At 40.3% G+C, this 8,577-nt stretch overlaps 1 non-coding gene across 1 annotated transcript; it reads left to right on the top strand.

The window, feature by feature from the left end:
* The first annotated feature begins 6,631 nt into the window (after positions 1 to 6,631).
* Positions 6,632 to 6,738, top strand: LOC112523998. The gene has a single exon (XR_003070326.1). It is a non-coding gene; the product is annotated as a small nucleolar RNA R71 (small nucleolar RNA).
* The last annotated feature ends 1,839 nt before the right edge of the window (positions 6,739 to 8,577 follow it).

Raw genomic sequence — 8,577 nt, 5'->3', positions numbered from 1 at the left:
TTTTTTACCTCGCATAGTACTTGCCATCCTTGCCTATTGATCACGTCCCGGATAAAACTGAATTCTTCAATACTTCTCCTATCGAACCCCTTATCTGGTAATACTTTCTTGTTTTTGATCTTTGCAAACTTCAACTATGCTACTTCAGTACTAAACCCATTAAACGGTTGTTGTGGCCTAGGAATGGGTTTAGTCCTTAACATTTCGTGTGTGGTTCTTACCCGCGAAGGACCGGCTGTTTCATCAAGCCTTGCCGTAGCCATTCGGGGTGACTTTCTGGGCACAAAGGTTGTGTGCCTTAACTGGACAGAAGGTGGAGTGCGCCTTGGTCTCTTTTTTAGAGGCTGATCATCCACAGCCTTTGACCTGGTAGCAAATATCCTTCCCAAACCCTTTCTCTTTTTAGTAGGAATTGGGGTTAAACTCTTTACATCGGCCTCTAAATCAGCCTCAATGTATGGGGAATCAATGGCTTCATCCCCAACATTAGGTTCACTATGATCAAGCCCAATAGGTTCATCCTCAAAAATGTGAGGTGTGGGATTGGCCAAAACAGTAGGCTCAGGCATTTGTGTGCAAGGGTGATCATACCAAGTCAAAAAGTATAACTTTGATGGACTCAAAACAGTGGATGGTGAGTGTGGTTGTACAAAAATTTTATCCTCAGAAGAATCGGATGTAATCAATCCCTCAATAGGCAGATTAGGGCTCGAAACTGTGCTTACCTCGACACCCGATTTAGGGCTTGCAATCATCGGCGGCGATGATGGTGGTGGAGTGGCGGTCTCGATTGCCGTAGGCGGTGAAGATGGAGGCGCGACGTCGAGAGGTGGAGAAGATGGGGGACAGTCGGCCGTGGGCGGCGGAGGAAATGGCGGTCACCTAGGCGTTCGTTTAGCCCTGGGCGACGAATCGGCGATGAGGGGTGTGATAAGCCGAGGTCTAGGCGGCGATGGTGACGAGGGAAGAGACATCGAGCGGCTGTTAGCGACAAGATCGATCATCTCGGACTCTTCTGTTCGTCATGACACAGAGCTACAGGCTCGCAGGCGGTTACTTCGTCAGACCGGCTGAGGTGGGTCACAAACCGCCGCTCTTTTCATATGGGCCATGATTTTCGAACAGTGAGGAGAAGAGAGTGGAGTGGTGACAGTTTGAGTGAGAGTGGTTTTAATGAGAGTGGGTTTTGGATGGCAAGTCTTAGTAATGGAGAGGTGATGGGTTTGAAGTAAAAATCCGCTGGGTGATGTAAGGATGAGGCAGCCGGCGATAGGAAGTGTCAAAGGTGGTTATGGGGAAGATGGAAGGTCATCTCTCCATCAAGTTTCTTTCTAATCACATGCATTGACGGTTAAGGTAGTGTCAAAACTGGTTATCAAGAGGTTAAACATTAATTATGATGGAGTGGGTTGAAGGTGCATGGGGGACAAAATCTGAGAAAAAAACTGACAAAAACTGTTGTGATGCAGTGATGACATCACTTGTACTTTCATGTCTTTCTTTCAAAGATGCTGCTAAACTTCACATGTGAACCTATGAATGCTGCAGCATTGGCAAAACATCAACTTCCCATGATAATCCCTTTGAAAACAACCTACACAAGAACAAACTAATAAAACATAACTGCTCTAAAACATAAATATAAAGAGGGAAAATATGTACAAACAAACTTGGACTTGAAAAGTCCAAAAACACCTTCATTCCTAAGGTATAGCCCAATTCTCAGAGCAATGCTCTGGGAATGCTACAGTATCATGAAATACCTTAACTCGTTGCCTATTTACTTTAAACACAGTGTTGTCCTCTGGGTTAATAAGGTCAACCGCTCCATAAGAGAAGACTTTGTGAATGACAAAAGGTCCAGACCACGTAGACTTGAGCTTTCCCAGGAATAGTTTCAACCTAGAGTTAAACAAGAGGACCTTTTGTCCTTCTTTCAACTCCCGGTGTTGGATCCTATTATCATGTTATTTCTTTGTCTTTTCTTTATAAAGTTTGGCATTTTCATAAGACATTTATCTTTGTTTTTCCATTTCACAAAGTTGAAACTTTCTTTTCTTTTCGGCTTCATCCAAAGACATATTGAGAGCTCTTTCATAGCCCAATATGCTTTGTGCTCAAGTTCTAAAGGCAAATGGCAGGCTTTTCCGTAGACTAGCTTATATAGAGACATACCGATTGGTGTTTTGAAAGCAGTTCGGTATGCCCATAAAGCATCGTCTAATTTGAATGCCCAATCCTTCCTATTGGGTTTGACTACTTTTTCCAAAATGATTTTAATTTCCCTATTAGAGAGCTCTGCCAAACCATTAGTTTGAGGGTGATAAGTCGTGGCAATTCTGTGGTTAACATTGTATTTTTCAAGGATTCCTTTTAACAAATTGTTTACAAAGTGGGTACCCTCGTCACTAATTAGTGCCCTTGGGGTACCGAACCGTGTGAAAATCTGTTTTTGGAGGAACTTAACCATAGTTTTTGCGTCATTTGACACACATGCCATAGCCTCCACCCATTTGGATACGTAGTCAACAGCCACAAGTATGTATTGGCAGTTATTTGATAGAGGGAAAGGACCCATGAAGTCTATTCCCCAAACATCAAATAATTCAACTTCGAGTATCCCATTTAATGGCATTTCATTTCTTTTGGAAATGGATCCACTTCTTTGACATTCGTTGCACATTTGAACAAAATTGTGGGAATCTTTAAAAATGGTTAACCAATAAAAAACGGACTGTAGAACTTTGGTTGCAGTTCTTTGGCCTCCAAAATGGCCTCTGTATGGTGCATGATGGCAATGCTGCAGGATTGCTGCCACTTCAGATTCAGGCACGCATCTTCCCAAAATCTGATCTGCACCAAGTCTAAACAAAAATGGGTCATCCCACAAATAAGATTTAGCATCATGAAAGAATTTTTTCAACATGTGGCCTATGTAATCAGAGGGTTTTATTCCACATGCCAAGAAATTAGCTAAATCTGCAAACCATGGTGTTTTGGTTGGTCAATCAAAATGATTCTTTCGTCCGGAAAAGTGTCACTAATGTTCATTCCTTCTTTCTCGAGTTCTTCCAACCTAGACAAATGGTCTGCTACTTGATTCTCTACCCCCTTTCTATCAAGTATCTCTAAGTCAAATTCTTGCAATAAAAGTACCCATCTTATTAACCTAGGTTTTGCATCTTTCTGTGAGATTAGCTACTTGATGGTTGAGTGATCGGTATGCACAATGACCTTTGTTCCTATCAAGTAGGACCTAAATCTCTCAAAAGCAAAAACTATGGCCAATAATTCTTTCTCAGTTGTGGTGTAATTAATTTGTGCCTCATTCAAAATCTTACTTGCGTAGTAAATGGAATGGAACACCTTGTCCTTCCTTTGTCCTAATACATCACCTACCGCCCAATCACTAGCGTCACACATGATCTCAAAAGGTTTGTTCCAATCCGGGGTAACTACCACTAGTGCGGTAACCAAAGCTTTTTTCAAAGTTTTGAATGCATTTCTGCATTCATCATTAAAATTGAATTTTTGGTCATGTTGTAGGAGTAAACAAAGAGGTTTTGAAATTTTAGAAAAATCTTTGATAAACCTCCGGCATGACCCAAAAAGCTTCTGATTCTCTTAACCGTGGTAGGTTCGGGTAGTTTTTCAATTACTTCAGACTTTGCCTTATCTACCTCAACCCCTCTTTTAGAAATCAAGTCTCCAAGAACAATTCCTTCTTTGACCATGAAATGACATTTCTCCCAATTGAGGACTAAGTTTGTTTCCTCACACCTTTCCAAACTCTTTTTCAAATTATTTAAACAACTGTCAAATGATGAACCATACACAGAAAAATCATCCATAAATATTTCAATGGATTTTTCAAGCATATCAGAAAAKATGGACATCATACACCTTTGAAAGGTGGCTGGAGCATTACAAAGTCCAAATGGCATTCTTCTGAAAGCAAAGGTGCCATAGGGACAAGTAAAGGTGGTTTTCTCTTGGTCTTCCGGAGAAATGGCTATTTGATTGTACCCTGAATATCCATCTAAGAAACAATAGTACTCCTTTCTGGCTAACCTATCCAACATTTGGTCAATGAAAGGTAGTGGAAAATGGTCTTTTTGGGTAACCTTGTTTAGTCTCCTATAGTCCATGCATATTCTCCAACCAGAGACAACTCTAGTAGGGATAAGTTCATTTTTGTCATTTGTGATGACTGTGAACCCTCCCTTTTTTGGAACACATTGGACTAGACTAATCCAAGAACTACTAGCAATCGGGAAAATAATTCCGGCATCTAACCATTTTAAAATCTCCTTTTTGACTACATCTTTCATGACAGGATTTAGCCTTCGCTGAGGTTCTATGGAAGTGAAAATTTTCTCTTCTAGGATGATCTTGTGTTGATAAATAGAGGGACTAATCCCTTTAAGGTCAGCAATGGTCCATCCTAAGGCTTTCTTATGTAATTTCAACATATCCACAAGTTTCTTTTCTTGATGCAATTCTAGGGTAGATGAGATAATGACAGGAAATTTGCCTTCTTCTCCTAGAAAAGCATATTTTAGATGGGATGGGAGTTGTTTCAACTCCAAATCAGGTGGTGATTCTATGGACGGGGTGAAGTCTTTCTGCACATTATTTTCTAGTAGCTCAAATGTTGCAGCATCCACTGGGACAACGTCAGTTCCTAATTCCTCTATTTCCTCAACATTTTCCTCTTCTATTTCCTCATCATACTCTCCTTCCAACTTAACGCTTTTCTGAATTCCCTCTTCCAAACACATCTATTCTATCTCATATATTCTTGAACACTCTTCCAAKTAATCAGGGTACTTTAGAGAGTTGAAGACATTGAAGGTGACTTTTTGGTCCTGTAGTCTCATGGTCAACTCTCCTTTGTGGACATCAATCAGGGTTCTTCCTAAAATAATAGGAATGTCCTTATCCGCCTCAAAATCTAGAATGATAAAGTCCGCCGGAAATATGAACTTGTCAACTTGTACCAAAACATCTTCAATTTTCCCCTTAGGATATGATATGGACTTGTTGGCCAATTGGAGTGTGACTGTGGTCGGTCTAGCTTCTCCTATGCCTAAGGTGTTGAAAACAGACAAGGACATAAGGTTGATACTAGCTTCTAAGTCACATAGGGCTTTCTCTATCTCCTTCTCTCCTATTAAACAAGGAATGGTAAAACTCCCAGGATCTTTTAGATTAGGGGGTATGCTATTGGTCAAAAGCGCACTACATCCTTCGGTTAGGGCTACAATCTCATATTCATTCAACTTCTTCTTCTTGCTTAGGATGTCCTTCAGAAACTTGGCATAACTAGGCATTTGCTCAATTGCCTCAACAAGTGGGATGTTGATGTGCAATTCTTTAAACACATCCAAGAATTTCTTAAAGTGCAGTTCCTCTTTTTGATTCCTCAACCTTTGGGGGTAAGGAACATAAGGAGGGACCGGTTTTATCACATTCTTACTCGGAGGTGTTGAGCAAGATGAGTCCTGAATGCCTTGGGTCTTTGTGGTCCTCTTTGGAGGTTCAGATGAAATTTTAGCATCAAGCTTAGGGGTCTTTAAAACCTCAGTTTCTTTTGACTTCTTTAAAGCATCCTCAGGAAAGAGTAATGGAAAGTCTGATCTAGAGGGGACAGAAGTGGTGGTCTCCAATGCCTTTTTCTCTAAGGGTAGGACCGGTCTTTCTTTGGTAGGAACCAATGTTGTAGCATCAGCTTATGTCAAAATTGGTGCACTATCTTTGGGTACTTTTTCTTTCAACTCCTTCCCACTCCTAGTGGTCACTACTTTCACATGTTCCTTACCTAGGTCTCTAGGGACCTCTAAATTACTGGGCAAGATACCAAGGGCTCGATTGTTCTGGTTAAGCGCAAGTTGATTGACTTGAGTCTCTAAATTCATGATGGCCGCACTTTGTTGATTTATCAAAGCTTGGTTTTGTGCTTGTGCATGTGCAAAGAGTCCTTTAATCATTGCTTCCAAAGAAGATGATTCTGACAATGGAGGGGGTTTATTCTGAAAAGGTGGTTGATGAATTCTGAAAACTTTGTTGGTGAGTCTGAGAGTTAGAACTATTTCCATGATGTTGCAGTTGGAAATTAGAAGTTCCTTGTTGTTTATGGACTGGTGGGTTTAAACTGGGATTGTTCCAAGAAAAGTTCGGATGTTGTCTCCAACTGGCATTATATGTGTTGAAACAGGGATTAGATTGGTTATGAACATAGTTTATTGATTCAGAATTGTGAGGACAGTGTTCATACGAGTGTTCCCGGCCACAGCACACACATTGCACAGATAGGTTTGTTTGGACTGGTGTATTAGCAGCTTGTTGTCCTCCCTGACCAGAAGTTAAAATTTTTAACATGTTGGTCATGGAGGTAAGCTGAGCTGTTAATGCAGTATATGCATCTATATCATGTATCCCGGTAGACTTTTTTTGTGACTGAGCATGTGGGTCGGCCCAATGTCCATTGTTTGTCGAAATCTTTTCTAGGATTTCATATCCTTCATTATAGGTCATAGCTGTGAAGGTTCCGCCCGTAGTCGCATCGAGCATTTGTTTTGCCATGGGATTTAACCCATTGTAAAACGTCTCGAGTTGAATACAATACGGAATGCCATGGTGTGGGCATTTTATCAACAGCTCTTTAAACCTTTCCCACGCGTCAGGAACAACCTTATCGTCCATTTGTTTGAAAAGACAGATCCCATTTCTGGACTTAGCGTTCCTTGTTGGTGGGAAATATTTTCGCAAAAATATTTCCGCCATGTTACTCCATGACGGCACAGAACCCGGAGTTAAAGAGTTAAACCATGCTTTTGCACGATCCCTCAAGAAAAATGGAAACAAAGTGAGCCTTAGAGCGTCATTTGACACTCCTGGATCAAGAAAGCATCCGTGATTTCCATAAAAGATTTTAAGTGCGAATGTAGGTCCTCCGAAGGTAATCCGGCAAATTGGCCATTTGTTTGCAATATGTGAAACATTATCGGTTTTAGTTCGAAATGGAGAGCGATCATATGTGGCCTAACTATCCCGGATTTAATTGCTCAAAATTCGGAATAACATAATCCATGAACCTACCTTTCATTTTTGAAATTTGCCAAATTAATAACGTTCGGAGTTTGTGCTCTTTGGTGCTCATTAGGTTCCGATTCTGTGTCCAAATTATTATCATTATCTTATGTCGATGTCTTTATTGAAAGTTTGGGAATGGTGAAATTTGTTCAAAACCCGGCGGTTGGTTTTCCAAATGCGGTATTTCCGAAATAATTGGGGGAGGTAACGCCATGTTAGGAGGGAGTAGAGCCAAAATTTCTCTTTGAGCCCTCCTTCGATGGTGAAACGTTCTCTCAATATCGGGATCAAATTCGAAAAATTCCCCGCAGTGTGACCGTGGCATACACCACTTTTAAAATGATTCCGATGGTACTAGAAAAATCAAATCTTTAAATTTACTCAAAATAAAACTTTAGCGAAGCAATCCCCGGCAACGGCGCCAAAAACTTGGTTGGTTATATTTCACACCTTTAGACTTAATGAAATTGGGCCACAAAGCAAGTATACAATACGGCCCAACGTCATCTTTCCAAGTAATAAAGTGGTACAAGTACCGGATTATCGTCCACAGAGATTGTAGCCAAAGTTAGATTAGAGTCCAATGAAAGAGATGATTTCAGATGACGATTTTGAAGACTTTTGTTTGATTGTAAGGTGAATTAAAATAGAATACAGAATATATAAAAGAAGCAAGGGTGTAAGACATAAGGTGAGACCCAAACACAAATTCCAGCAGTCAATGCTATAGGAATGCTACAGCAAGCAGTGTTTCGAAACTAAGTTCCACCATCTATTTTGAAGGCATTCCTCTCGGACTTCACCATTGCACTATCTTATAGCTTTCCACCCATATCTCTATGCGGTGTCCGGACCAGGGATAGTGACACGATGGTGTTTTCAAAATATATGGATAAACCAATCTCTTTGTTAAAAACCACTCTCTCGAGTTGATTCCCATATCATTCGAGTTGGCGTGTTCTTGATAGTTCATCTCTAAATCTATCACACTTTGACACTTTTGAAGAGTGACCAACCCGTCCGGAATTAAGTTTTGAAAAACATAAATGACAAGTCTCCTTGTCGGCAACTCTCTCAAGTCTACCTCTTACGTCATCCAAGTTGACGTGCTTATCAATGGCTTATCTCTAAGTCCATCGCACTTTAACACTTTCAAGTGATCAACCCGTCAAGAAGTTTGCTTGGTTTTATAAAAACTCGAATGAAACAATGGAACGTCGTTTACGAAAACACTTAGCTACTTTCGTTCGGTTTTAAAATCTCACATTTTCGTCTCACACCCAAGCTATAAAAGCTTAGCTACTCATAACGGAAAGTAAAAAATATATGACGGAAAATAAAGACATAAACGTAAATTGCGTAAAGTAAATAACGAGAAAATAAATGTCGGAAATGTAAATGACGAGAAAATAAATGACGGGAATGTAAATGACGAGAATGTAAATTGCGGAAATTAAATACCGGAATGTAAATGACAATAAT

The sequence above is a fragment of the Cynara cardunculus genome, assembly GCF_001531365.2.
Source record: "Cynara cardunculus var. scolymus isolate 2C chromosome LG 12, CcrdV1, whole genome shotgun sequence".
Classification (NCBI taxonomy): Eukaryota; Viridiplantae; Streptophyta; class Magnoliopsida; order Asterales; family Asteraceae; genus Cynara; species Cynara cardunculus.
This window is presented reverse-complemented; position numbering and strand designations above follow the sequence as displayed.